At 46.3% G+C, this 25,768-nt stretch overlaps 34 non-coding genes across 34 annotated transcripts; all 34 read left to right on the top strand.

Annotated features, from left to right (window-relative positions):
* Positions 1 to 178: 178 nt before the first annotated feature.
* Positions 179 to 252, top strand: TRNAT-AGU (transfer RNA threonine (anticodon AGU)). The gene has a single exon. It is a non-coding gene; the product is annotated as a tRNA-Thr (tRNA).
* Positions 253 to 1,536: 1,284 nt separating this feature from the next.
* TRNAA-AGC (transfer RNA alanine (anticodon AGC)) lies at positions 1,537 to 1,610 on the top strand. Its single transcript has one exon. It is a non-coding gene; the product is annotated as a tRNA-Ala (tRNA).
* A 941-nt stretch (positions 1,611 to 2,551) lies between these two features.
* On the top strand, positions 2,552 to 2,625 carry TRNAT-AGU (transfer RNA threonine (anticodon AGU)). Its single transcript has one exon. It is a non-coding gene; the product is annotated as a tRNA-Thr (tRNA).
* A 1,285-nt stretch (positions 2,626 to 3,910) lies between these two features.
* Positions 3,911 to 3,984, top strand: TRNAT-AGU (transfer RNA threonine (anticodon AGU)). The gene has a single exon. It is a non-coding gene; the product is annotated as a tRNA-Thr (tRNA).
* A 265-nt stretch (positions 3,985 to 4,249) lies between these two features.
* On the top strand, positions 4,250 to 4,323 carry TRNAT-AGU (transfer RNA threonine (anticodon AGU)). Its single transcript has one exon. It is a non-coding gene; the product is annotated as a tRNA-Thr (tRNA).
* A 95-nt stretch (positions 4,324 to 4,418) lies between these two features.
* On the top strand, positions 4,419 to 4,492 carry TRNAT-AGU (transfer RNA threonine (anticodon AGU)). The gene has a single exon. It is a non-coding gene; the product is annotated as a tRNA-Thr (tRNA).
* A 605-nt stretch (positions 4,493 to 5,097) lies between these two features.
* On the top strand, positions 5,098 to 5,171 carry TRNAA-AGC (transfer RNA alanine (anticodon AGC)). The gene has a single exon. It is a non-coding gene; the product is annotated as a tRNA-Ala (tRNA).
* Positions 5,172 to 6,288: 1,117 nt separating this feature from the next.
* TRNAT-AGU (transfer RNA threonine (anticodon AGU)) lies at positions 6,289 to 6,362 on the top strand. The gene has a single exon. It is a non-coding gene; the product is annotated as a tRNA-Thr (tRNA).
* A 269-nt stretch (positions 6,363 to 6,631) lies between these two features.
* TRNAA-AGC (transfer RNA alanine (anticodon AGC)) lies at positions 6,632 to 6,705 on the top strand. Its single transcript has one exon. It is a non-coding gene; the product is annotated as a tRNA-Ala (tRNA).
* A 1,280-nt stretch (positions 6,706 to 7,985) lies between these two features.
* TRNAT-AGU (transfer RNA threonine (anticodon AGU)) lies at positions 7,986 to 8,059 on the top strand. The gene has a single exon. It is a non-coding gene; the product is annotated as a tRNA-Thr (tRNA).
* Positions 8,060 to 8,324: 265 nt separating this feature from the next.
* On the top strand, positions 8,325 to 8,398 carry TRNAA-AGC (transfer RNA alanine (anticodon AGC)). Its single transcript has one exon. It is a non-coding gene; the product is annotated as a tRNA-Ala (tRNA).
* Positions 8,399 to 8,666: 268 nt separating this feature from the next.
* TRNAT-AGU (transfer RNA threonine (anticodon AGU)) lies at positions 8,667 to 8,740 on the top strand. Its single transcript has one exon. It is a non-coding gene; the product is annotated as a tRNA-Thr (tRNA).
* Positions 8,741 to 9,510: 770 nt separating this feature from the next.
* TRNAT-AGU (transfer RNA threonine (anticodon AGU)) lies at positions 9,511 to 9,584 on the top strand. The gene has a single exon. It is a non-coding gene; the product is annotated as a tRNA-Thr (tRNA).
* A 1,284-nt stretch (positions 9,585 to 10,868) lies between these two features.
* TRNAA-AGC (transfer RNA alanine (anticodon AGC)) lies at positions 10,869 to 10,942 on the top strand. The gene has a single exon. It is a non-coding gene; the product is annotated as a tRNA-Ala (tRNA).
* A 942-nt stretch (positions 10,943 to 11,884) lies between these two features.
* Positions 11,885 to 11,958, top strand: TRNAT-AGU (transfer RNA threonine (anticodon AGU)). The gene has a single exon. It is a non-coding gene; the product is annotated as a tRNA-Thr (tRNA).
* A 602-nt stretch (positions 11,959 to 12,560) lies between these two features.
* Positions 12,561 to 12,634, top strand: TRNAA-AGC (transfer RNA alanine (anticodon AGC)). The gene has a single exon. It is a non-coding gene; the product is annotated as a tRNA-Ala (tRNA).
* Positions 12,635 to 13,585: 951 nt separating this feature from the next.
* On the top strand, positions 13,586 to 13,659 carry TRNAA-AGC (transfer RNA alanine (anticodon AGC)). The gene has a single exon. It is a non-coding gene; the product is annotated as a tRNA-Ala (tRNA).
* A 1,623-nt stretch (positions 13,660 to 15,282) lies between these two features.
* TRNAT-AGU (transfer RNA threonine (anticodon AGU)) lies at positions 15,283 to 15,356 on the top strand. Its single transcript has one exon. It is a non-coding gene; the product is annotated as a tRNA-Thr (tRNA).
* Positions 15,357 to 16,471: 1,115 nt separating this feature from the next.
* TRNAT-AGU (transfer RNA threonine (anticodon AGU)) lies at positions 16,472 to 16,545 on the top strand. The gene has a single exon. It is a non-coding gene; the product is annotated as a tRNA-Thr (tRNA).
* Positions 16,546 to 16,811: 266 nt separating this feature from the next.
* Positions 16,812 to 16,885, top strand: TRNAA-AGC (transfer RNA alanine (anticodon AGC)). Its single transcript has one exon. It is a non-coding gene; the product is annotated as a tRNA-Ala (tRNA).
* A 268-nt stretch (positions 16,886 to 17,153) lies between these two features.
* TRNAT-AGU (transfer RNA threonine (anticodon AGU)) lies at positions 17,154 to 17,227 on the top strand. Its single transcript has one exon. It is a non-coding gene; the product is annotated as a tRNA-Thr (tRNA).
* A 264-nt stretch (positions 17,228 to 17,491) lies between these two features.
* TRNAT-UGU (transfer RNA threonine (anticodon UGU)) lies at positions 17,492 to 17,565 on the top strand. Its single transcript has one exon. It is a non-coding gene; the product is annotated as a tRNA-Thr (tRNA).
* Positions 17,566 to 18,846: 1,281 nt separating this feature from the next.
* TRNAA-AGC (transfer RNA alanine (anticodon AGC)) lies at positions 18,847 to 18,920 on the top strand. Its single transcript has one exon. It is a non-coding gene; the product is annotated as a tRNA-Ala (tRNA).
* Positions 18,921 to 19,525: 605 nt separating this feature from the next.
* On the top strand, positions 19,526 to 19,599 carry TRNAA-AGC (transfer RNA alanine (anticodon AGC)). Its single transcript has one exon. It is a non-coding gene; the product is annotated as a tRNA-Ala (tRNA).
* A 268-nt stretch (positions 19,600 to 19,867) lies between these two features.
* Positions 19,868 to 19,941, top strand: TRNAA-AGC (transfer RNA alanine (anticodon AGC)). The gene has a single exon. It is a non-coding gene; the product is annotated as a tRNA-Ala (tRNA).
* A 269-nt stretch (positions 19,942 to 20,210) lies between these two features.
* On the top strand, positions 20,211 to 20,284 carry TRNAT-AGU (transfer RNA threonine (anticodon AGU)). Its single transcript has one exon. It is a non-coding gene; the product is annotated as a tRNA-Thr (tRNA).
* Positions 20,285 to 20,548: 264 nt separating this feature from the next.
* On the top strand, positions 20,549 to 20,622 carry TRNAT-UGU (transfer RNA threonine (anticodon UGU)). The gene has a single exon. It is a non-coding gene; the product is annotated as a tRNA-Thr (tRNA).
* A 1,281-nt stretch (positions 20,623 to 21,903) lies between these two features.
* Positions 21,904 to 21,977, top strand: TRNAA-AGC (transfer RNA alanine (anticodon AGC)). Its single transcript has one exon. It is a non-coding gene; the product is annotated as a tRNA-Ala (tRNA).
* A 605-nt stretch (positions 21,978 to 22,582) lies between these two features.
* On the top strand, positions 22,583 to 22,656 carry TRNAA-AGC (transfer RNA alanine (anticodon AGC)). The gene has a single exon. It is a non-coding gene; the product is annotated as a tRNA-Ala (tRNA).
* Positions 22,657 to 22,924: 268 nt separating this feature from the next.
* On the top strand, positions 22,925 to 22,998 carry TRNAT-AGU (transfer RNA threonine (anticodon AGU)). Its single transcript has one exon. It is a non-coding gene; the product is annotated as a tRNA-Thr (tRNA).
* A 265-nt stretch (positions 22,999 to 23,263) lies between these two features.
* On the top strand, positions 23,264 to 23,337 carry TRNAT-AGU (transfer RNA threonine (anticodon AGU)). The gene has a single exon. It is a non-coding gene; the product is annotated as a tRNA-Thr (tRNA).
* Positions 23,338 to 24,109: 772 nt separating this feature from the next.
* Positions 24,110 to 24,183, top strand: TRNAT-AGU (transfer RNA threonine (anticodon AGU)). Its single transcript has one exon. It is a non-coding gene; the product is annotated as a tRNA-Thr (tRNA).
* A 264-nt stretch (positions 24,184 to 24,447) lies between these two features.
* TRNAT-UGU (transfer RNA threonine (anticodon UGU)) lies at positions 24,448 to 24,521 on the top strand. Its single transcript has one exon. It is a non-coding gene; the product is annotated as a tRNA-Thr (tRNA).
* A 942-nt stretch (positions 24,522 to 25,463) lies between these two features.
* Positions 25,464 to 25,537, top strand: TRNAT-AGU (transfer RNA threonine (anticodon AGU)). Its single transcript has one exon. It is a non-coding gene; the product is annotated as a tRNA-Thr (tRNA).
* The last annotated feature ends 231 nt before the right edge of the window (positions 25,538 to 25,768 follow it).

Here is a 25,768-nt window from a genome sequence, read left to right as displayed (position 1 = left end):
CGCTGCGCAGGCGCCGTGGCTTAGTTAGTTAAAGCGCCTGTCTAGTAAACCAGAGATCGTGAGTTCAAATCTCACCGGTGCCTCGAGAGTCAAGACAAACGTCTCTCTAGTTTTTTGTTTTCGAAGTTTAGTTCGAAATACTTCTGATGGTGTCACTGCCTGATCAAGACGCTGCGCAGGCGCCGTGGCTTAGTTGGTTAAAGCGCCTGTCTAGTAAACAGGAGATCATGAGTTCGAATCTCACCGGTGCCTCGAGAGTCAAGACAAACGTCTCTCTAGTTTTTGGTTTTCGAAGTTTAGTTCGAAATAATTCTGATGGTGTCACTGCCTGAACAAGACGCTGCGCAGGCGCTGTGGCTTAGTTAGTTAAAGCGCCTGTCTAGTGAAAGGAAGATCGTGAGTTCGAATCTCACCTGTGCCACGAGAGTCAAGACAAACGTCTCTCAAGTTTTTTGTTCTCGAAGTTCAGTTCGAAATACTTCTGATGGTGTCACTTCCTGAACAAGACGCTGCACAAGCGCCGTGGCTTAGTTGGTTGAAGCGCCTGTCTAGTAAACAGGAGATCGTGAGTTCGAATCTCACCGGTGCCTCGAGAGTCAAGACAAACCTCTCTCTAGTTTTTTTTGTTTTCGAAGTTTAGTTCGAAATACTTCTGATGGTGTCACTGCCTAAACAAGACTCTGCAGAAGCGCCGTGGCCTAGTTGGTTAAAGAGCCTGTCTAGTAAACAGCAGATCGTGAGTTCGAATCTCACCCGTGCCTCGAGAGTCAAGACAAACGTCTCTGTAGTTTTTTGTTTTCGAAGTTTAGTTCTAAATACTTGTGATGGTGTCACTGCCTGAAGAAGACGCTGCGCAGGCGCCTTGGCGTAGTTGTTTAAAGCGCCTGTCTAGTGAAAGGAAGATCGTGAGTTCGAATCTCACCTGTGCCTCGAGAGTCAAGACAAACGTCTCTCAAGTTTTTTGTTCTCGAAGTTTAGTTCGAAATACTTCTGATGGTGTGACTGCCTGAACAAGACGCTGCACAAGCGCCGTGGCTTAGTTAGTTAAAGCGCCAGTCTATTGAAAGGAAGATCGTGAGTTCGAATCTCACCGGTGCCTCGAGAGTCAAGACAAACCTCTGTCTAGTTTTTTTGTTTTCGAAGTTTAGTTCGAAATACTTTTGATGCTGTCACTGCCTGAACAACACGCTGCACAAGCGCCGTGGCTTAGTTGGTTAAAGCGCCTGTCTAGTAAACAGCAGATCGTGAGTTCGAATCTCACCGGTGCCTCGAGAGTCAATACTAACGTCTCTTCTGATTTTTTTTGTTTTCGAAGTATTGTTCGAAATACTTCCAATGGTGTCACTGTCTGAACAAGACGCTGCGCAGACGCCGTGGCTTATTTGGTTAAATTTTCTGTCTAGTAAACCGGAGATGGTGAGTTGGAATCTCACCGGTGCCTCGAGAGTCAAGACAAACGTCTCTGTAGTTTTTTGTTTTCGAAGTTTAGTTCTAAATACTTGTGATGGTGTCACTCCCTGAACAAGACGCTGCGCAGGCGCCTTGGCTTAGTTGGTTAAAGCGCCTGTCTAGCAAACAGGAGATCGTGAGTTCGAATCTCACCGGTGCCTCGAGAGTCAAGACTAACGTCTCTTCTGATTTTTTTTGTTTTCGAAGTATTGTTCGAAATACTTCCAATGGTGTCACTGCCTGAACAAGACGCTGCGCAGACGCCGGGGCTTATTTGGTTAAATTTCCTGTCTAGTAAACCGGAGATCGTGAGTTGGAATCTCACCGGTGCCTCGAGAGTCAAGACAAACGTCTCTCTAGTTTTTTGTTTTCGATGTTTATTTCGAAATACTTCTGATGGTGTCACTGCCTGAACAAGACGCTGCGCAGGCGCCGTGGCTTAGTTGGTTAAAGCGCCTGTCTAGTGAACAGGAGATCATGAGTTTGAATCTCACAGGTGCTCGATAGTCAAGACAAACGTCTCTCTAGTTTTTTGTTTTCGAAGTTTAGTTCGAAATACTTCTGATGGTGTCACTGCCTGAACAAGACGCTGCGCAGGCGCCGTGGATTAGTTAGTTAAAGCGCCTGTCTAGTAAACAGGAGATCGTGAGTGTAAATCTCACCGGTGCCTCGGGAGTCAAGACTAACGTCTCTCTAGTTTTTTGTTTTGGAACATTCATGACTTCTTTGCGCAAATACGTACACGGACACAAGGAAAAGAGGCAAACAACACGGGCGCCCGTGTTGTTTGCCTCTTTTCCTTGTGTCCGTGTACGTGTTTGCGCAAAGAAGTCATGATCGAGTACGAACTCGCCCAACTTTCAGTACTTCTGTTTTCGAAGTTTAGTTCGAAATACTTCTGATGGTGTCACTGCCTGAACAAAATGCTGCGCAGGCGCCGTGGCTTAGTTAGTTAAAGCGCCTGTCTAGTAAACAGGAGATCGTGAGTTTGAATCTCACCGCTGCCTCGAGAGTCAAGACAAACATCTCTCTAGTTTTTTGTTTTCGAAGTTTAGTTCGAAATACTTCTGATGGTGTCACTGCCTGAACGAGACGCTGTGCAGGCGCCGTGGCTTAGTTGGTTAAAGCGCCTGTCTAGTAAACAGGAGATCATGAGTTCGAATCTCACCGGTGCCTCGAGAGAGTCAAGACAAACGTCTCTCTAGTTTTTGGTTTTCGAAGTTTAGTTCGAAATAATTCTGATGGTGTCACTGCCTGAACAAGACGCTGCGCAGGCGCCGTGGCTTTGTTAGTTAAAGCGCCTGTCTAGTGAAAGGAAGATCGTGAGTTCGAATCTCACCTGTGCCTCGAGAAGCAAGACAAACGTCTCTCAAGTTTTTTGTTTTCGAAGTATTGTTCGAAATACTTCCAATGGTGTCACTGCCTGAACAAGATGCTGCGCAGACGCCGTGACTTATTTGGTTAAATTTCCTGTCTAGTAAACCGGAGATCGTGAGTTCGAATCTCACCGGTGCCTCGAGAGTCAAGACAAACTTCTCTCTAGTTTTTTGTTATCGAAGTTTATTTCGAAATACTTCTGATGGTGTCACTGCCTGAACAAGACGCTGCGCAGGCGCCGTGGCTTAGTTGGTTAAAGCGCCTGTCTAGTAAACAGCAGATCGTGAGTTCGAATCTCACCGTTGCCTCGAGAGTAAAGACAAACGTCTCTCTAGTTTTTTTGTTTTTGAAGTTCAGTTCGAATTACTTCTGATGGTGTCACTGCCTGAACAAGACGCTGCGCAGGCGCCGTGGCTTAGTTAGGTAAAGCGCCTGTCTAGTAAACCGGAGATCGTGAGTTCGAATCTCACCGGTGCCTCGAGAGTCAAGACAAACGTCTCTCTAGTTCTTTGTTTTCGAAGATTAGTTCGAAATACTTCTGATGGTGTCATTGCCTGAACAAGACGCTGCGCAGGCGCCTTGGCTTAGTTGGTTAAAGCGCCTGTCTAGCAAACAGGAGATCATGCGTTCGAATCTCACCGGTGCCTGGAGAGTCAAGACTAACGTCTCTTCTGATTTTTTTTTGTTTTCGAAGTATTGTTCGAAATACTTCCAATGGTGTCACTGCCTGAACAAGATGCTGCGCAGACGCCGTGGCTTATTTGGTTAAATTTCCTGTCTAGTAAACCGGAGATCGTGAGTTCGAATCTCACCGGTGCCTCGAGAGTCAAGACAAACTTCTCTTTAGTTTTTTGTTTTCGAAGTTTATTTCGAAATACTTCTGATGGTGTCACTGCCTGAACAAGACGCTGCGCAGGAGCCGTGGCTTAGTTGGTTAAAGTGCCTGTCTAGTAAACAGGAGATCATGAGTTTGAATCTCACAGGTGCCTCGAGAGTCAAGACAAACATCTCTCTAGTTTTTTGTTTTCGAAGTTTAGTTCGAAATACTTCTGATCGCGTCACTTCCTGAACAAGACGCTGCGCAGGCGCCGTGGCTTAGTTGGTTAAAGCGCCTGTCTAGTAAACAGGAGATCATGAGTTCGAATCTCACCGGTGCCTCGAGAGTCAAGACAAACGTATCTCTAGTTTTTTGTTTTCGAAGTTTAGTTCCAAACACTTCCGATGGTGTCACTGCCTGAACAAACACGCTGCGCAGGTGCCGTGGATTAGTTAGTTAAAGCGCCTGTCTAGTAAACAGGAGATCGTGAGTTTGAATCTCACCGGTGCCTCGGGAGTCAAGACTAACGTCTTTCTAGTTTTTTGTTTTCGAAGTTTAGTTCGAAATACTTCTGATGGTGTCACTGCCTGATCAAGACGCTGCGCTGGCGCCGTGGCTTAGTTGGTTAAAGCGCCTGTCTAGTAAACAGGAGATCATGAGTTCGAATCTCACCGGTGCCTCGAGAGTCAAGACAAACGTCTTTCTAGTTTTTTGTTTTCGAAGTTTAGTTCGAAATACTTCTGATGGTGTCACTGCCTGATCAAGACGCTGCGCAGGCGCCGTGGCTTAGTTGGTTAAAGCGCCTGTCTAGTAAACAGGAGATCATGAGTTCGAATCTCACCGGTGCCTCGAGAGTCAAGACAAACGTCTCTCTAGTTTTTGGTTTTCGAAGTTTAGTTCGAAATAATTCTGATGGTGTCACTGCCTGAACAAGACGCTGCGCAGGCCCTGTGGCTTAGTTAGTTAAAGCGCCTGTCTAGTGAAAGGAAGATCGTGAGTTCGAATCTCACCTGTGCCACGACAGTCAAGACAAACGTCTCTCAAGTTTTTTGTTCTCGAAGTTCAGTTCGAAATACTTCTGATGGTGTCACTGCCTGAACAAGACGCTGCACAAGCGCCGTGGCTTAGTTGGTTGAAGCGCCTGTCTAGTAAACAGGAGATCGTGAGTTCGAATCTCACCGGTGCCTCGAGAGTCAAGACAAACCTCTCTCTAGTTTTTTTTTGTTTTCGAAGTTTAGTTCGAAATACTTCTGATGGTGTCACTGCCTAAACAAGACTCTGCAGAAGCACCGTGGCTTAGTTGGTTAAAGAGCCTGTCTAGTAATCAGCAGATCGTGAGTTCGAATCTCACCCGTGCCTCGAGAGTCAAGACAAACGTCTCTGTAGTTTTTTGTTTTCGAAGTTTAGTTCTAAATACTTGTGATGGTGTCACTGCCTGAAGAAGACGCTGCGCAGGCGCCTTGGCTTAGTTGGTTAAAGCGTCTGTCTAGCAAACAGGAGATCGTGAGTTCGAATCTCACCGGTGCCTCGAGAGTCAAGACTAACGTCTCTTCTGATTTTTTTTTGTTTTCGAAGTATTGTTCGAAATACTTCCAATGGTGTCACTACCTGAACAAGACGCTGCGCAGACGCCGTGGCTTATTTGGTTAAATTTCCTGTCTAGTAAACCGGAGATCGTGAGTTCGAATCTCACCGGTGCCTCGAGAGTCAAGACAAACGTCTCTCTAGTTTTTGGTTTTCGAAGTTTAGTTCGAAATAATTCTGATGGTGTCACTGCCTGAACAAGACGCTGCGCAGGCGCTGTGGCTTAGTTAGTTAAAGCGCCTGTCTAGTGAAAGGAAGATCGTGAGTTCGAATCTCACCGGTGCCTCAAGAGTCAAGACAAACCTCTCTCCAGTTTTTTTGTTTTCGAAGTTTAGTTCGAAATACTTCTGATGCTGTCCCTGCCTGAACAAGACGCTGCACAAGCGCCGTGGCTTAGTTGGTTAAAGCGCCTGTCTAGTAAACCGGAGATCGTGAGTTCGAATCTCACCGGTGCCTCGAGAGTCAAGACAAACGTCTCTCTATTTTTTTGTTTTCGAAGTTTAGTTCGAAATACTTCCTATGGTGTCACTGCCTGAACAAGACGCTGCGCAGACGCCGTGGCTTATTTGGTTAAATTTCCTGTCTAGTAAACAGGAGATCGTGAGTTCGAATCTCACCGGTGCCTCGAGAGTCAAGACTAACGTCTCTTCTGATTTTTTTTGTTTTCGAAGTATTGTTCGAAATACTTCCAATGGTGTCACTGCCTGAACAAGATGCTGCGCAGACGCCGTGGCTTATTTGGTTAAATTTCCTGTCTAGTAAACCGGAGATCGTGAGTTGGAATCTCACCGGTGCCTCGAGAGTCAAGACAAACGTCTCTGTAGTTTTTTGTTTTCGAAGTTTAGTTCTAAATACTTGTGATGGTGTCACTGCCTGAACAAGACGCTGCGCAGGCGCCGTGGCTTAGTTAGTTAAAGCGCCTGTCTAGTGAAAGGAAGATCGTGAGTTCGAATCTCACCTGTGCCTCGAGAAGCAAGACAAACGTCTCTCAAGTTTTTTGTTCTCGAAGTTTAGTTCGAAATACTTTTGATGCTGTCACTGCCTGAACAACACGCTGCACAGGCGCCGTGGCTTAGTTGGTTAAAGCGCCTGTCTAGTAAACAGCAGATCGTGAGTTCGAATCTCACCGGTGCCTCGAGAGTCAAGACTAACGTCTCTTCTGATTTTTTTTTTGTTTTCGAAGTATTGTTCGAAATACTTCCAATGGTGTCACTGCCTGAACAAGATGCTGCGCAGACGCCGTGGCTTATTTGGTTAAATTTCCTGTCTAGTAAACCGGAGATCGTGAGTTGGAATCTCACCGGTGCCTCGAGAGTCAAGACAAACGTCTCTGTAGTTTTTTGTTTTCGAAGTTTAGTTCTAAATACTTGTGATGGTGTCACTCCCTGAACAAGACGCTGCGCAGGCGCCTTGGCTTAGTTGGTTAAAGCGCCTGTCTAGCAAACAGGAGATCGTGAGTTCGAATCTCACCGGTGCCTCGAGAGTCAAGACTAACGTCTCTTCTGATTTTTTTTGTTTTCGAAGTATTGTTCGAAATACTTCCAATGGTGTCACTGCCTGAACAAGACGCTGCGCAGACGCCGGGGCTTATTTGGTTAAATTTCCTGTCTAGTAAACCGGAGATCGTGAGTTGGAATCTCACCGGTGCCTCGAGAGTCAAGACAAACGTCTCTCTAGTTTTTTGTTTTCGATGTTTATTTCGAAATACTTCTGATGGTGTCACTGCCTGAACAAGACGCTGCGCAGGCGCCGTGGATTAGTTAGTTAAAGCGCCTGTCTAGTAAACAGGAGATCGTGAGTTTAAATCTCACCGGTGCCTCGGGAGTCAAGACTAACGTCTCTCTAGTTTTTTGTTTTGGAACATTCATGACTTCTTTGCGCAAATACGTACACGGACACAAGGAAAAGAGGCAAACAACACGGGCGCCCGTGTTGTTTGCCTCTTTTCCTTGTGTCCGTGTACGTGTTTGCGCAAAGAAGTCATGATCGAGTACGAACTCGCCCAACTTTCAGTACTTTTGTTTTCGAAGTTTAGTTCGAAATACTTCTGATGGTGTCACTGCCTGAACAAAATGCTGCGCAGGCGCCGTGGCTTAGTTAGTTAAAGCGCCTGTCTAGTAAACAGGAGATCGTGAGTTCGAATCTCACCGCTGCCTCGAGAGTCAAGACAAACATCTCTCTAGTTTTTTGTTTTCGAAGTTTAGTTCGAAATACTTGTGATGGTGTCACTGCCTGAACGAGACGCTGCGCAGGCGCCGTGGCTTAGTTGGTTAAAGCGCCTGTCTAGTAAACAGGAGATCATGAGTTTGAATCTCACTGGTGCCTCGAGAGTCAAGACAAACGTCTCTCTAGTTTTTGGTTTTCGAAGTTTAGTTCGAAATAATTCTGATGGGGTCACTGCCTGAACAAGACGCTGCGCAGGTGCCGTGGCTTAGTTAGTTAAAGCGCCTGTCTAGTGAAAGGAAGATCGTGAGTTCGAATCTCACCTGTGCCTCGAGAAGCAAGACAAACGTCTCTCAAGTTTTTTGTTTTCGAAGTATTGTTCGAAATACTTCCAATGGTGTCACTGCCTGAACAAGATGCTGCGCAGACGCCGTGGCTTATTTGGTTAAATTTCCTGTCTAGTAAACCGGAGATCGTGAGTTCGAATCTCACCGGTGCCTCGAGAGTCAAGACAAACTTCTCTATAGTTTTTTGTTTTCGAAGTTTATTTCGAAATACTTCTGATGGTGTCACTGCCTGAACAAGACGCTGCGCAGGCGCCGTGGCTTAGTTGGTTAAAGCGCCTGTCTAGTAAACAGCAGATCGTGAGTTCGAATCTCACCGGTGCCTCGAGAGTCAAGACAAACGTCTCTCTAGTTTTTTTGTTTTCGAAGTTCAGTTCGAATTACTTCTGATGGTGTCACTGCCTGAACAAGACGCTGCGCAGGCGCCGTGGCTTAGTTAGGTAAAGCGCCTGTCTAGTAAACCGGAGATCGTGAGTTCGAATCTCACCGGTGCCTCGAGAGTCAAGACAAACGTCTCTCTAGTTCTTTGTTTTCGAAGATTAGTTCGAAATACTTCTGATGGTGTCACTGCCTGAACAAGACGCTGCGCAGGCGCCTTGGCTTAGTTGGTTAAAGCGCCTGTCTAGCAAACAGGAGATCGTGCGTTCGAATCTCACCGGTGCCTCGAGAGTCAAGACTAACGTCTCTTCTGATTTTTTTTTGTTTTCGAAGTATTGTTCGAAATACTTCCAATGGTGTCACTGCCTGAACAAGATGCTGCGCAGACGCCGTGGCTTATTTGGTTAAATTTCCTGTCTAGTAAACCGGAGATCGTGAGTTCGAATCTCACCGGTGCCTCGAGAGTCAAGACAAACTTCTCTTTAGTTTTTTGTTTTCGAAGTTTATTTCGAAATACTTCTGATGGTGTCACTGCCTGAACAAGACGCTGCGCAGGCGCCGTGGCTTAGTTGGTTAAAGCGCCTGTCTAGTAAACAGGAGATCATGAGTTCGAATCTCACCGGTGCCTCGAGAGTCAAGACAAACGTATCTCTAGTTTTTTGTTTTCGAAGTTTAGTTCCAAATACTTCCGATGGTGTCACTGCCTGAACAAACACGCTGCGCAGGCGCCGTGGATTAGTTAGTTAAAGCGCCTGTCTAGTAAACAGGAGATCGTGAGTTTGAATCTCATCGGTGCCTCGGGAGTCAAGACTAACGTCTCTCTAGTTTTTTGTTTTCGAACATTCATGACTTCTTTGCGCAAACACGTACACGGACACAAGGAAAACAGGCAAACAACACGGTCGCCCGTGTTGTTCGCCTCTTTTGCTTGTGTCCGTGTACGTGTTTGCGCAAAGAAGTCATGATCGAGTACGAACTCGCCCAACTTTCAGTACTTTTGTTTTCGAAGTTTAGTTCGAAATACTTCTGATGGTGTCACTGCCTGAACAAAACGCTGCGCAGGTGCTGTGGCTTAGTTAGTTAAAGCGCCTGTCTAGTAAACAGGAGATCTGAGTTCGAATCTCACCGGTGCCTCGAGAGTCAAGACAAACGTCTCTCTAGTTTTTTCTTTTCGAAGTTCAGTTCGAAATACTTCTGATGGTGTCACTGTCTGAACAAGACGCTGCGCAGGCGCCGTGGCTTAGTTAGTTAAAGCGCCTGTCTAGTAAACCAGAGATCGTGAGTTCAAATCTCACCGGTGCCTCGAGAGTCAAGACAAACGTCTCTCTAGTTTTTTGTTTTCGAAGTTTAGTTCGAAATACTTCTGATGGTGTCACTGCCTGATCAAGACGCTGCGCAGGCGCCGTGGCTTAGTTGGTTAAAGCGCCTGTCTAGTAAACAGGAGATCATGAGTTCGAATCTCACCGGTGCCTCGAGAGTCAAGACAAACGTCTCTCTAGTTTTTTGTTTTCGAAGTTTAGTTCGAAATAATTCTGATGGTGTCACTGCCTGAACAAGACGCTGCGCAGGCGCTGTGGCTTAGTTAGTTAAAGCGCCTGTCTAGTGAAAGGAAGATCGTGAGTTCGAATCTCACCTGTGCCACGAGAGTCAAGACAAACGTCTCTCAAGTTTTTTGTTCTCGAAGTTCAGTTCGAAATACTTCTGATGGTGTCACTGCCTGAACAAGACGCTGCACAAGCGCCGTGGCTTAGTTGGTTGAAGCGCCTGTCTAGTAAACAGGAGATCGTGAGTTCGAATCTCACCGGTGCCTCGAGAGTCAAGACAAACCTCTCTCTAGTTTTTTTTGTTTTCGAAGTTTAGTTCGAAATACTTCTGATGGTGTCACTGCCTAAACAAGACTCTGCAGAAGCGCCGTGGCCTAGTTGGTTAAAGAGCCTGTCTAGTAAACAGCAGATCGTGAGTTCTAATCTCACCCGTGCCTCGAGAGTCAAGACAAACGTCTCTGTAGTTTTTTGTTTTCGAAGTTTAGTTCTAAATACTTGTGATGGTGTCACTGCCTGAAGAAGACGCTGCGCAGGCGCCTTGGCTTAGTTGTTTAAAGCGCCTGTCTAGTGAAAGGAAGATCGTGAGTTCGAATCTCACCTGTGCCTCGAGAGTCAAGACAAACGTCTCTCAAGTTTTTTGTTCTCGAAGTTTAGTTCGAAATACTTCTGATGGTGTGACTGCCTGAACAAGACGCTGCACAAGCGCCGTGGCTTAGTTAGTTAAAGCGCCTGTCTAGTGAAAGGAAGATCGTGAGTTCGAATCTCACCGGTGCCTCGAGAGTCAAGACAAACCTCTGTCTAGTTTTTTTGTTTTCGAAGTTTAGTTCGAAATACTTTTGATGCTGTCACTGCCTGAACAACACGCTGCACAAGCGCCGTGGCTTAGTTGGTTAAAGCGCCTGTCTAGTAAACAGCAGATCGTGAGTTCGAATCTCACCGGTGCCTCGAGAGTCAAGACTAACGTCTCTTCTGATTTTTTTTGTTTTCGAAGTATTGTTCGAAATACTTCCAATGGTGTCACTGCCTGAACAAGACGCTGCGCAGACGCCGTGGCTTATTTGGTTAAATTTCCTGTCTAGTAAACCGGAGATCGTGAGTTGGAATCTCACCGGTGCCTCGAGAGTCAAGACAAACGTCTCTGTAGTTTTTTGTTTTCGAAGTTTAGTTCTAAATACTTGTGATGGTGTCACTCCCTGAACAAGACGCTGCGCAGGCGCCTTGGCTTAGTTGGTTAAAGCGCCTGTCTAGCAAACAGGAGATCGTGAGTTCGAATCTCACCGGTGCCTCGAGAGTCAAGACTAACGTCTCTTCTGATTTTTTTTGTTTTCGAAGTATTGTTCGAAATACTTCCAATGGTGTCACTGCCTGAACAAGACGCTGCGCAGACGCCGGGGCTTATTTGGTTAAATTTCCTGTCTAGTAAACCGGAGATCGTGAGTTGGAATCTCACCGGTGCCTCGAGAGTCAAGACAAACGTCTCTCTAGTTTTTTGTTTTCGATGTTTGTTTCGAAATACTTCTGATGGTGTCACTGCCTGAACAAGACGCTGCGCAGGCGCCGTGGCTTAGTTGGTTAAAGCGCCTGTCTAGTGAACAGGAGATCATGAGTTTGAATCTCACAGGTGCCTCGATAGTCAAGACAAACGTCTCTCTAGTTTTTTGTTTTCGAAGTTTAGTTCGAAATACTTCTGATGGTGTCACTGCCTGAACAAGACGCTGCGCAGGCGCCGTGGATTAGTTAGTTAAAGCGCCTGTCTAGTAAACAGGAGATCGTGAGTGTAAATCTCACCGGTGCCTCGGGAGTCAAGACTAACGTCTCTCTAGTTTTTTGTTTTGGAACATTCATGACTTCTTTGCGCAAATACGTACACGGACACAAGGAAAAGAGGCAAACAACACGGGCGCCCGTGTTGTTTGCCTCTTTTCCTTGTGTCCGTGTACGTGTTTGCGCAAAGAAGTCATGATCGAGTATGAACTCGCCCAACTTTCAGTACTTTTGTTTTCGAAGTTTAGTTCGAAATACTTCTGATGGTGTCACTGCCTGAACAAAATGCTGCGCAGGCGCCGTGGCTTAGTTAGTTAAAGCGCCTGTCTAGTAAACAGGAGATCGTGAGTTTGAATCTCACCGCTGCCTCGAGAGTCAAGACAAACATCTCTCTAGTTTTTTGTTTTCGAAGTTTAGTTCGAAATACTTCTGATGGTGTCACTGCCTGAACGAGACGCTGCGCAGGCGCCGTGGCTTAGTTGGTTAAAGCGCCTGTCTAGTAAACAGGAGATCATGAGTTCGAATCTCACCGGTGCCTCGAGAGTCAAGACAAACGTCTCTCTAGTTTTTGGTTTTCGAAGTTTAGTTCGAAATAATTCTGATGGTGTCACTGCCTGAACAAGACGCTGCGCAGGCGCCGTGGCTTTGTTAGTTAAAGCGCCTGTCTAGTGAAAGGAAGATCGTGAGTTCGAATCTCACCTGTGCCTCGAGAAGCAAGACAAACGTCTCTCAAGTTTTTTGTTTTCGAAGTATTGTTCGAAATACTTCCAATGGTGTCACTGCCTGAACAAGATGCTGCGCAGACGCCGTGGCTTATTTGGTTAAATTTCCTGTCTAGTAAACCGGAGATCGTGAGTTCGAATCTCACCGGTGCCTCGAGAGTCAAGACAAACTTCTCTCTAGTTTTTTGTTTTCGAAGTTCAGTTCGAATTACTTCTGATGGTGTCACTGCCTGAACAAGACGCTGCGCAGGCGCCGTGGCTTAGTTAGGTAAAGCGCCTGTCTAGTAAACCGGAGATCGTGAGTTCGAATCTCACCGGTGCCTCGAGAGTCAAGACAAACGTCTCTCTAGTTCTTTGTTTTCGAAGATTAGTTCGAAATACTTCTGATGGTGTCACTGCCTGAACAAGACGCTGCGCAGGCGCCTTGGCTTAGTTGGTTAAAGCGCCTGTCTAGCAAACAGGAGATCGTGCGTTCGAATCTCACCGGTGCCTCGAGAGTCAAGACTAACGTCTCTTCTGATTTTTTTTTTGTTTTCGAAGTATTGTTCGAAATACTTCCAATGGTGTCACTGCCTGAACAAGATGCTGCGCAGACGCCGTGGCTTATTTGGTTAAATTTCCTGTCTAGTAAACCGGAGATCGTGAGTTCGAATCTCACCGGTGCCTCGAGAGTCAAGACAAACTTCTCTTTAGTTTTTTGTTTTCGAAATTTATTTCGAAATACTTCTGATGGTGTCACTGCCTGAACAAGACGCTGCGCAGGAGCCGTGGCTTAGTTGGTTAAAGCGCCTGTCTAGTAAACAGGAGATCATGAGTTCGAATCTCACCGGTGCCTCGAGAGTCAAGACAAACGTATCTCTAGTTTTTTGTTTTCGAAGTTTAGTTCGAAACACTTCCGATGGTGTCACTGCCTGAACAAACACGCTGCGCAGGCGCCGTGGATTAGTTAGTTAAAGCGCCTGTCTAGTAAACAGGAGATCGTGAGTTTGAATCTCACCGGTGCCTCGGGAGTCAAGACTAACGTCTCTCTAGTTTTTTGTTTTCGAACATTCATGACTTCTTTGCGCAAACACGTACACGGACACAAGGAAAACAGAAACAGGCAAACAACATGGTCGCCCGTGTTGTTTGCCTCTTTTGCTTGTGTCCGTGTACGTGTTTGCGCAAAGAAGTCATGATCGAGTACGAACTCGCCCAACTTTCAGTACTTTTGTTTTCGAAGTTTAGTTCTAAATACTTCTGATGGTGTCACTGCCTAAACAAGACTCTGCAGAAGCGCCGTGGCTTAGTTGGTTAAAGAGCCTGTCTAGTAATCAGCAGATCGTGAGTTCGAATCTCACCCGTGCCTCGAGAGTCAAGACAAACGTCTCTGTAGTTTTTTGTTTTCGAAGTTTAGTTCTAAATACTTGTGATGGTGTCACTGCCTGAAGAAGACGCTGCGCAGGCGCCTTGGCTTAGTTGGTTAAAGCGTCTGTCTAGCAAACAGGAGATCGTGAGTTCGAATCTCACCGGTGCCTCGAGAGTCAAGACTAACGTCTCTTCTGATTTTTTTTTTGTTTTCGAAGTATTGTTCGAAATACTTCCAATGGTGTCACTGCCTGAACAAGACGCTGCGTAGACGCCGTGGCTTATTTGGTTAAATTTCCTGTCTAGTAAACCGGAGATCGTGAGTTCGAATCTCACCGGTGCCTCGAGAGTCAAGACAAACGTCTCTCTAGTTTTTGGTTTTCGAAGTTTAGTTCGAAATAATTCTGATGGTGTCACTGCCTGAACAAGACGCTGCGCAGGCGCTGTGGCTTAGTTAGTTAAAGCGCCTGTCTAGTGAAAGGAAGATCGTGAGTTCGAATCTCACCGGTGCCTCGAGAGTCAAGACAAACCTCTCTCCAGTTTTTTTGTTTTCGAAGTTTAGTTCGAAATACTTCTGATGCTGTCCCTGCCTGAACAAGACGCTGCACAAGCGCCGTGGCTTAGTTGGTTAAAGCGCCTGTCTAGTAAACCGGAGATCGTGAGTTCGAATCTCACCGGTGCCTCGAGAGTCAAGACAAACGTCTCTCTATTTTTTTGTTTTCGAAGTTTAGTTCGAAATACTTCCTATGGTGTCACTGCCTGAACAAGACGCTGCGCAGGCGCCGTGGCTTAGTTGGTTAAAGCGCCTGTCTAGTAAACAGGAGATCATTAGTTCGAATCTCACCAGTGCCTCGAGAGTCAAGACAAACGTCTCTCTAGTTTTTGGTTTTCGAAGTTTAGTTCGAAATAATTCTGATGGTGTCACTGCCTGAACAAGACGCTGCGCAGGCGCTGCGGCTCAGTTAGTTAAAGCGCCTGTCTAGTGAAAGGAAGATCGTGAGTTCGAATCTCACCTGTGCCTCGAGAAGAAAGACAAACGTCTCTCAAGTTTTTTTGTTCTCGAAGTTTAGTTTGAAATACTTCTGATGGTGTCACTGCCTGAACAAGACGCTGCACAAGCTCCGTGGCTTAGTTGGTTAAAGCGCCTGTCTAGTAAACAGGAGATCATGAGTTCGAATCTCACCGGTGCCTCGAGAGTCAAGACAAACGTATCTCTAGTTTTTTGTTTTCGAAGTTTAGTTCCAAACACTTCCGATGGTGTCACTGCCTGAACAAACACGCTGCGCAGGCGCCGTGGATTAGTTAGTTAAAGCGCCTGTCTAGTAAACAGGAGATCGTGAGTTTGAATCTCACCGGTGCCTCGGGAGTCAAGACTAACGTCTCTCTAGTTTTTTGTTTTCGAACATTCATGACTTCTTTGCGCAAACACGTACACGGACACAAGGAAAACAGGCAAACAACACGGTCGCCCGTGTTGTTTGCCTCTTTTGCTTGTGTCCGTGTACGTGTTTGCGCAAAGAAGTCTTGATCGAGTACGAACTCGCCCAACTTTCAGTACTTTTGTTTTCGAAGTTTAGTTCGAAATACTTCTGATGGTGTCACTGCCTGAACAAAACGCTGCGCAGGTGCTGTGGCTTAGTTAGTTAAAGCGCCTGTCTAGTAAACCAGAGATCGTGAGTTCAAATCTCACCGGTGCCTCGAGAGTCAAGACAAACGTCTCTCTAGTTTTTTGTTTTCGAAGTTTAGTTCGAAATACTTCTGATGGTGTCACTGCCTGATCAAGACGCTGCGCAGGCGCCGTGGCTTAGTTGGTTAAAGCGCCTGTCTAGTAAACAGGAGATCATGAGTTCGAATCTCACCGGTGCCTCGAGAGTCAAGACAAACGTCTCTCTAGTTTTTGGTTTTCGAAGTTTAGTTCGAAATAATTCTGATGGTGTCACTGCCTGAACAAGACGCTGCGCAGGCCCTGTGGCTTAGTTAGTTAAAGCGCCTGTCTAGTGAAAGGAAGATCGTGAGTTCGAATCTCACCTGTGCCACGAGAGTCAAGACAAACGTCTCTCAAGTTTCTTGTTCTCGAAGTTCAGTTCGAAATACTTCTGATGGTGTCACTGCCTGAACAAGACGCTGCACAAGCGCCGTGGCTTAGTTGGTTGAAGCGCCTGTCTAGTAAACAGGAGATCGTGAGTTCGAATCTCACCGGTGCCTCGAGAGTCAAGACAAACCTCTCTCTAGTTTTTTTTGTTTTCGAAGTTTAGTTCGAAATACTTCTGATGGTGTCACTGCCTAAACAAGACTCTGCAGAAGCGCCGTGGCTTAGTTGGTTAAAGAGCCTGTCTAGTAAACAGCAGATCGTGAGTTCGAATCTCACCCGTGCCTCGAGAGTCAAGACAAACGTCTCTGTAGTTTTTTGTTTTCGAAGTTTAGTTCTAAATACTTGTGATGGTGTCACTGCCTGAAGAAGACGCTGCGCAGGCGCCTTGGCTTAGTTAGTTAAAGCGTCTGTCTAGCAAACAGGAGATCATGAGTTCGAATCTCTCCGGTGCCTCGAGAGTCAAGACTAACGTCTCTTCTGATTTTTTTTTGTTTTCGAAGTATTGTTCGAAATACTTCCAATGGTGTCACTGCCTGAACAAGACGCTGCGCAGACGCCGTGGCTTATTTGGTTAAATTTAATGTCTAGTAAACCGGAGATCGTGAGTTCGAATCTCACCGGTGCCTCGAGAGTCAAGACAAACGTCTCTCTAGTTTTTGGTTTTCGAAGTTTAGTTCGAAATAATTCTGATGGTGTCACTGCCTGAACAAGACGCTGCGCAGGCGCTGTGGCTTAGTTAGTTAAAGCGCCTGTCTAGTGAAAGGAAGATCGTGAGTTCGAATCTCACCTGTGCCTCGAGAGTCAAGACAAACGTCTCTCAAGTTTTTTGTTCTCGAAGTTTAGTTCGAAATACTTCTGATGGTGTCACTGCCTGAACAAAACGCTGCGCAAGCGCCGTGGCTTAGTTGGTTAAAGCGCCTGTCTAGTAAACAGGAGATCGTGAGTTCGAATCTCACCGGTGCCTCGAGAGTCAAGGCAAACCTCTGTCTAGTTTTTTTTGTTTTCGAAGTTTAGTTCGAAATACTTCTGATGCTGTCACTGCCTGAACAAGACGCTGCACAAGCGTTGTGGCTTAGTTGATTAAAGCGCCTATCTAGTAAACCGGAGATCGTGAGTTCGAATCTCACCGGTGCCTCGAGAGTCAAGACAAACGTCTCTCTAGTTCTTTGTTTTCGAAGATTAGTTCGAAATACTTCTGATGGTGTCACTGCCTGAACAAGACGCTACGCAGGCGCCTTGGCTTAGTTGGTTAAAGCGCCTGTCTAGCACACAGGAGATCGTGAGTTCGAATCTCACCGGTGCCTCGAGAGTCAAGACTAACGTCTTTTCTGATTTTTTTTTGTTTTCGAAGTATTGTTCGAAATACTTCTGATGGTGTCACTGTCTGAACAAGACGCTGCGCAGGCGCCGTGGCTTAGTTAGATAAAGCGCCTGTCTAGTAAACCGGAGATCGTGAGTTCGAATCTCACCGGTGCCTCGAGAGTCAAGACAAACGTCTCTCTAGTTTTTTGTTTTCGAAGTAGAGTTCGAAATACTTCTGATGGTGTCACTGCCTGAACAAGACGCTGCGCAGGCGCTGTGGCTTAGTTGGTTAAAGCGCCTGTCTAGTAAACAGGAGATCATGAGTTCAAATCTCACCGGTGCCTCGAGAGTCAAGACAAACGTCTCTCTAGATTTTGGTTTTCGAAGTTTAGTTCGAAATAATTCTGATGGTGTCACTGCCTGAACAAGACGATGCGCAGGCGCTGTGACTTAGTGAGTTAAAGCGCCAGTCTAGTGAAAGGAAGATCGTGAGTTCGAATCTCACCTGTGCCTCGAGAGTCAAGACAAACGTCTCTCAAGTTTTTTGTTCTCGAAGTTTAGTTCGAAATACTTCTGATGGTGTCGCTGCCTGAACAAGACGCTGCACAAGCGCCGTGGCTTAGTTGGTTAAAGCGCCTGTCTTGTAAACAGGAGATCGTGAGTTCGAATCTCACCGGTGCCTCGAGAGTCAAGACAAACCTCTGTCTAGTTTTTTTGTTTTCGAAGTTTAGTTCGAAATACTTCTGATGCTGTCACTGCCTGAACAAGACGCTGCACAAGCGCCGTGGCTTAGTTGGTTAAAGCGCCTGTCTAGTAAACAGCAGATCGTGAGTTCGAATCTCACCGGTGCCTCGAGAGTCAAGACAAACGCCTCTCTAGTTTTTTTGTTTTTGAAGTTCAGTTCGAATTACTTCTGATGGTGTCACTACCTGAACAAGACGCTGCGCAGGCGCCGTGGCTTAGTTAGTTAAACCGCCTGTCTAGTAAACCGGAGATCGTGAGTTCGAATCTCACCGGTGCCTCGAGAGTCAAGACAAACGTCTCTCTAGTTCTTTGTTTTCGAAGATTAGTTCGAAATACTTCTGATGGTGTCACTGCCTGAACAAGACGCTGCGCAGGCGCCGTGGCTTAGTTAGTTAAAGCGCCTGTCTAGTAAACAGGAGGACATGAGTTCGAATCTTACCGGTGCCTCGAGAGTCAAGACAAACGTCTCTCCAGTTTTTTGTTGTCGAAGTTTAGTTCGAAATAATTCTGATGGTGTCACTGCCTGAACAAGACGCTGCGTAGGCGCTGTGGCTTAGTTAGTTAAAGCGCCTGTCTAGTGAAAGGAAGATCGATAGTTTGAATCTCACGTGTGCCTCGAGAGTCAAGACAAACGTCTCTGAAGTTTTTTGTTTTCGAAGTTTCGTTCGAAGTACTTCTGATAGTGTCACTGACTGAACAAGGCACTGGGCAGGCGCCGTGGCTTAGTTAGTTAAAGCGCCTGTCTAGTAAACAGGAAATCGTGAGTTCGAATCTCACCGGTGCCTCGAGAGTCAAGACAAACGGTTCTCTAGTTTTTTGTTTTCGAAGTTTTGTTCGAAGTACTTCTGATGGTGTCACTGCCTGAACAAGACGCTGCACAAGCGCCGTGGCTTAGTTGGTTAAAGCGCCTGTCTAGTAAACAGGAGATCGTGAGTTCGAATCTCAGCGGTGCCTCGAGAGTCAAGACAAACCTCTGTCTAGTTTTTTTGTTTTCGAAGTTTAGTTCGAAATACTTCTGATGCTGTCACTGCCTGAACAAGACGCTGCACAAGCGCCGTGGCTTAGTTGGTTAAAGCGCCTGTCTAGTAAACAGCAGATCGTGAGTTCGAATCTCACCCGTGCCTCGAGAGTCAAGACAAACGTCTCTGTAGTTTTTTGTTTTCGAAGTTTAGTTCTAAATACTTGTGATGGTGTCACTGCCTGAACAAGACGCTGCGCAGGCGCCTTGGCTTAGTTGGTTGAAGCGCCTGTCTAGCAAACAGGAGATCGTGAGTTCGAATCTCACCGGTGCCTCGAGAGTCAAGACTAACGTCTCTTCTGATTTTTTTTGTTTTCGAAGTATTTTTCGAAATACTTCCATTGGTGTCACTGCCTGAACAAGACGCTGCGCAGACGCCGTGGCTTATTTGGTTAAATTTCCTGTCCAGTAAACCGGAGATCGTGAGTTCGAATCTCACCGGTGCCTCGAGAGTCAAGACAAACGTCTCTCTAGTTTTTGGTTTTCGAAGTTTAGTTCGAAATAATTCTGATGGTGTCACTGCCTGAACAAGACGCTGCGCAGGCGCTGTGGCTTATTTAGCTAAAGCGCCTGTCTAGTGAAAGGAAGATCGTGAGTTCGAATCTCACCTGTGCCTCGAGAGTCAAGACAAACGTCTCTCATGTTTTTTGTTCTCGAAGTTTAGTTCGAAATACTTCTGATGGTGTCACTGCCTGAACAAAACGCTGCGCAGGCGCCGTGGCTTAGTTGGTTAAAGCGCCTGTCTAGTAAACAGCAGATCGTGAGTTCGAATCTCACCCGTGCCTCGAGAGTCAAGACAAACGTCTCTGTAGTTTTTTGTTTTCGAAGTTTAGTTCGAAATACTTCTGATGGTATCACTGCCTGAAGAAGACGCTGCGCAGGCGCCTTGGCTTAGTTGGTTAAAGCGTCTGTCTAGCAAACAGGAGATCGTGAGTTCGAATCTCACCGGTGCCTCGAGAGTAAAGACTAACGTCTCTTCTGAGTTTTTTTTGTTTTCGAAGTATTGTTCGAAATACTTCCAATGGTGTCACTGCCTGAACAAGACGCTGCGCAGACGCCGTGGCTCATTTGGTTAAATTTCCTGTCTAGTAAACCGGAGATCGTGAGTTCGAATCTCACCGGTGCCTCGAGAGTCAAGACAAACGTCTCTCTAGTTCTTTGTTTTCGAAGATTAGTTCGAAATACTTCTGATGGTGTCACTGCCTGAACAAGACGCTACGCAGGCGCCTTGGCTTAGTTGGTTAAAGCGCCTGTCTAGCACACAGGAGATCGTGAGTTCGAATCTCACCGGTGCCTCGAGAGTCAAGACTAACGTCTTTTCTGATTTTTTTTTTGTTTTCGAAGTATTGTTCGAAATACTTCTGATGGTGTCACTGTCTGAACAAGACGCTGCGCAGGCGCCGTGGCTTAGTTAGATAAAGCGCCTGTCTAGTAAACCGGAGATCGTGAGTTCGAATCTCACCGGTGCCTCGAGAGTCAAGACAAACGTCTCTCTAGTTTTTTGTTTTCGAAGTAGAGTTCGAAATACTTCTGATGGTGTCACTGCCTGAACAAGACGCTGCGCAGGCGCTGTGGCTTAGTTGGTTAAAGCGCCTGTCTAGTAAACAGGAGATCATGAGTTCAAATCTCACCGGTGCCTCGAGAGTCAAGACAAACGTCTCTCTAGATTTTGGTTTTCGAAGTTTAGTTCGAAATAATTCTGATGGTGTCACTGCCTGAACAAGACGATGCGCAGGCGCTGTGACTTAGTGAGTTAAAGCGCCAGTCTAGTGAAAGGAAGATCGTGAGTTCGAATCTCACCTGTGCCTCGAGAGTCAAGACAAACGTCTCTCAAGTTTTTTGTTCTCGAAGTTTAGTTCGAAATACTTCTGATGGTGTCGCTGCCTGAACAAGACGCTGCACAAGCGCCGTGGCTTAGTTGGTTAAAGCGCCTGTCTTGTAAACAGGAGATCGTGAGTTCGAATCTCACCGGTGCCTCGAGAGTCAAGACAAACCTCTGTCTAGTTTTTTTGTTTTCGAAGTTTAGTTCGAAATACTTCTGATGCTGTCACTGCCTGAACAAGACGCTGCACAAGCGCCGTGGCTTAGTTGGTTAAAGCGCCTGTCTAGTAAACAGCAGATCGTGAGTTCGAATCTCACCGGTGCCTCGAGAGTCAAGACAAACGCCTCTCTAGTTTTTTTGTTTTTGAAGTTCAGTTCGAATTACTTCTGATGGTGTCACTACCTGAACAAGACGCTGCGCAGGCGCCGTGGCTTAGTTAGTTAAACCGCCTGTCTAGTAAACCGGAGATCGTGAGTTCGAATCTCACCGGTGCCTCGAGAGTCAAGACAAACGTCTCTCTAGTTCTTTGTTTTCGAAGATTAGTTCGAAATACTTCTGATGGTGTCACTGCCTGAACAAGACGCTGCGCAGGCGCCGTGGCTTAGTTAGTTAAAGCGCCTGTCTAGTAAACAGGAGGACATGAGTTCGAATCTTACCGGTGCCTCGAGAGTCAAGACAAACGTCTCTCCAGTTTTTTGTTGTCGAAGTTTAGTTCGAAATAATTCTGATGGTGTCACTGCCTGAACAAGACGCTGCGTAGGCGCTGTGGCTTAGTTAGTTAAAGCGCCTGTCTAGTGAAAGGAAGATCGATAGTTTGAATCTCACGTGTGCCTCGAGAGTCAAGACAAACGTCTCTGAAGTTTTTTGTTTTCGAAGTTTCGTTCGAAGTACTTCTGATAGTGTCACTGACTGAACAAGGCACTGGGCAGGCGCCGTGGCTTAGTTAGTTAAAGCGCCTGTCTAGTAAACAGGAAATCGTGAGTTCGAATCTCACCGGTGCCTCGAGAGTCAAGACAAACGGTTCTCTAGTTTTTTGTTTTCGAAGTTTTGTTCGAAGTACTTCTGATGGTGTCACTGCCTGAACAAGACGCTGCACAAGCGCCGTGGCTTAGTTGGTTAAAGCGCCTGTCTAGTAAACAGGAGATCGTGAGTTCGAATCTCAGCGGTGCCTCGAGAGTCAAGACAAACCTCTGTCTAGTTTTTTTGTTTTCGAAGTTTAGTTCGAAATACTTCTGATGCTGTCACTGCCTGAACAAGACGCTGCACAAGCGCCGTGGCTTAGTTGGTTAAAGCGCCTGTCTAGTAAACAGCAGATCGTGAGTTCGAATCTCACCCGTGCCTCGAGAGTCAAGACAAACGTCTCTGTAGTTTTTTGTTTTCGAAGTTTAGTTCTAAATACTTGTGATGGTGTCACTGCCTGAACAAGACGCTGCGCAGGCGCCTTGGCTTAGTTGGTTGAAGCGCCTGTCTAGCAAACAGGAGATCGTGAGTTCGAATCTCACCGGTGCCTCGAGAGTCAAGACTAACGTCTCTTCTGATTTTTTTTGTTTTCGAAGTATTTTTCGAAATACTTCCATTGGTGTCACTGCCTGAACAAGACGCTGCGCAGACGCCGTGGCTTATTTGGTTAAATTTCCTGTCCAGTAAACCGGAGATCGTGAGTTCGAATCTCACCGGTGCCTCGAGAGTCAAGACAAACGTCTCTCTAGTTTTTGGTTTTCGAAGTTTAGTTCGAAATAATTCTGATGGTGTCACTGCCTGAACAAGACGCTGCGCAGGCGCTGTGGCTTATTTAGCTAAAGCGCCTGTCTAGTGAAAGGAAGATCGTGAGTTCGAATCTCACCTGTGCCTCGAGAGTCAAGACAAACGTCTCTCATGTTTTTTGTTCTCGAAGTTTAGTTCGAAATACTTCTGATGGTGTCACTGCCTGAACAAAACGCTGCGCAGGCGCCGTGGCTTAGTTGGTTAAAGCGCCTGTCTAGTAAACAGCAGATCGTGAGTTCGAATCTCACCCGTGCCTCGAGAGTCAAGACAAACGTCTCTGTAGTTTTTTGTTTTCGAAGTTTAGTTCGAAATACTTCTGATGGTATCACTGCCTGAAGAAGACGCTGCGCAGGCGCCTTGGCTTAGTTGGTTAAAGCGTCTGTCTAGCAAACAGGAGATCGTGAGTTCGAATCTCACCGGTGCCTCGAGAGTAAAGACTAACGTCTCTTCTGAGTTTTTTTTGTTTTCGAAGTATTGTTCGAAATACTTCCAATGGTGTCACTGCCTGAACAAGACGCTGCGCAGACGCCGTGGCTCATTTGGTTAAATTTCCTGTCTAGTAAACCGGAGATCGTGAGTTCGAATCTCACCGGTGCCTCGAGAGTCAAGAGAAACGTCTCTCTAGTTTTTGGTTTTGGAAGTTTAGTTCGAAATAATTCTGATGGTGTCACTGCCTGAACAAGACGCTGCGCAGGCACTGTGGCTTAGTTGGTTAAAGCGCCTGTCTAGTAAACAGGAGATCGTGAGTTCGAATCTCACCGGTGCCTCGAGAGTCAAGACAAACCTCTCTCCAGTTTTTTTGTTTTCGAAGTTTAGTTCGAAATACTTCTGATGCTGTCCCTGCCTGAACAAGACGCTGCACAAGCGCCGTGGCTTAGTTGGTTAAAGCGCCTGTCTAGTAAACCGGAGATCGTGAGTTCGAATCTCACCGGTGCCTCGAGAGTCAAGACAAACATCTCTCTAGTTTTTTGTTTTTGAAGTTTAGTTCGAAATACTTCTGATCGCGTCACTTCCTGAACAAGACGCTGCGCAGGCGCCGTGGCTTAGTTGGTTAAAGCACCTGTCTAGTAAACAGGAGATCATGAGTTCGAATCTCACCGGTGCCTCGGGAGTCAAGACTAACGTCTCTCTAGTTTTTTTGTTTTCGAACATTCATGACTTCTTTGCGCAAACACGTACACGGACACAAGGAAAAGAGGCAAACAACACGGGCGCCCGTGTTGTTTGCCTCTTTTCCTTGTGTCCGTGTACGTGTTTGCACAAAGAAGTCATGATCGAGTACGAACTCGCCCAACTTTCAGTACTTTTGTTTTCGAAGTTTAGTTCGAAATACTTCTGATGGTGTCACTGCCTGAACAAAACGCTGCGCAGGCGCCGTGGCTTAGTTAGTTAAAGCGCCTGTCTAGTAAACAGGAGATCGTGAGTTTGAATCTCACCGGTGCCTCGAGAGTCAAGACAAACCTCTCTCTAGTTTTTTTGTTTTCGAAGTTTTGTTCGAAATACTTCTGATGGTGTCGCTGCCTGAACAAGACTCTGCAGAAGCGCCGTGGCTTAGTTGGTTAAGGAGCCTGTCTAGTAAACAGCAGATCGTGAGTTCGAATCTCACCGGTGCCTCGAGAGTCAAGACAAACGTCTCTCGAGTTTTTTGTTTTCGAAGTTCAGTTCGAAATATTTCTGATGGTGTCACTGTCTGAACAAGACGCTGCGCAGGCGCCGTGGCTTAGTTAGATAAAGCGCCTGTCTAGTAAACCGGAGATCGTGAGTTCGAATCTCACCGGTGCCTCGAGAGTCAAGACAAACGTCTCTCTAGTTTTTTGTTTTCGAAGTAGAGTTCGAAATATTTCTGATGGTGTCACTGCCTGAACAAGACGCTGCGCAGGCGCCGTGGCTTAGTTGGTTAAAGCGCCTGTCTAGTAAACAGGAGATCATGAGTTCAAATCTCACCGGTGCCTCGAGAGTCAAGACAAACGTCTCTCTAGATTTTGGTTTTCGAAGTTTAGTTCGAAATAATTCTGATGGTGTCACTGCCTGAACAAGACGCTGCGCAGGCGCTGTGACTTAGTGAGTTAAAGCGCCAGTCTAGTGAAAGGAAGATCGTGAGTTCGAATCTCACCTGTGCCTCGAGAGTCAAGACAAACGTCTCTCAAGTTTTTTGTTCTCGAAGTTTAGTTCGAAATACTTCTGATGGTGTCGCTGCCTGAACAAGACGCTGCACAAGCGCCGTGGCTTAGTTGGTTAAAGCGCCTGTCTTGTAAACAGGAGATCGTGAGTTCGAATCTCACCGGTGCCTCGAGAGTCAAGACAAACCTCTGTCTAGTTTTTTTGTTTTCGAAGTTTAGTTCGAAATACTTCTGATGCTGTCACTGCCTGAACAAGACGCTGCACAAGCGCCGTGGCTTAGTTGGTTAAAGCGCCTGTCTAGTAAACAGCAGATCGTGAGTTCGAATCTCACCGGTGCCTCGAGAGTCAAGACAAACGTCTCTCTAGTTTTTTTGTTTTTGAAGTTCAGTTCGAATTACTTCCTATGGTGTCACTACCTGAACAAGACGCTGCGCAGGCGCCGTGGCTTAGTTAGTTAAACCGCCTGTCTAGTAAACCGGAGATCGTGAGTTCGAATCTCACCGGTGCCTCGAGAGTCAAGACAAACGTCTCTCTAGTTCTTTGTTTTCGAAGATTAGTTCGAAATACTTCTGATGGTGTCACTGCCTGAACAAGACGCTGCGCAGGCGCCGTGGCTTAGTTAGTTAAAGCGCCTGTCTAGTAAACAGGAGGACATGAGTTCGAATCTTACCGGTGCCTCGAGAGTCAAGACAAACGTCTCTCCAGTTTTTTGTTGTCGAAGTTTAGTTCGAAATAATTCTGATGGTGTCACTGCCTGAACAAGACGCTGCGTAGGCGCTGTGGCTTAGTTAGTTAAAGCGCCTGTCTAGTGAAAGGAAGATCGATAGTTTGAATCTCACGTGTGCCTCGAGAGTCAAGACAAACGTCTCTGAAGTTTTTTGTTTTCGAAGTTTCGTTCGAAGTACTTCTGATAGTGTCACTGACTGAACAAGGCACTGGGCAGGCGCCGTGGCTTAGTTAGTTAAAGCGCCTGTCTAGTAAACAGGAAATCGTGAGTTCGAATCTCACCGGTGCCTCGAGAGTCAAGACAAACGGTTCTCTAGTTTTTTGTTTTCGAAGTTTTGTTCGAAGTACTTCTGATGGTGTCACTGCCTGAACAAGACGCTGCACAAGCGCCGTGGCTTAGTTGGTTAAAGCGCCTGTCTAGTAAACAGGAGATCGTGAGTTCGAATCTCACCGGTGCCTCGAGAGTCAAGACAAACCTCTGTCTAGTTTTTTTGTTTTCGAAGTTTAGTTCGAAATACTTCTGATGCTGTCACTGCCTGAACAAGACGCTGCACAAGCGCCGTGGCTTAGTTGGTTAAAGCGCCTGTCTAGTAAACAGCAGATCGTGAGTTCGAATCTCACCCGTGCCTCGAGAGTCAAGACAAACGTCTCTGTAGTTTTTTGTTTTCGAAGTTTAGTTCTAAATACTTG

This window comes from Rhipicephalus microplus, chromosome 5 (assembly GCF_043290135.1).
Source record: "Rhipicephalus microplus isolate Deutch F79 chromosome 5, USDA_Rmic, whole genome shotgun sequence".
Classification (NCBI taxonomy): domain Eukaryota; kingdom Metazoa; phylum Arthropoda; class Arachnida; order Ixodida; family Ixodidae; genus Rhipicephalus; species Rhipicephalus microplus.
This window is presented reverse-complemented; position numbering and strand designations above follow the sequence as displayed.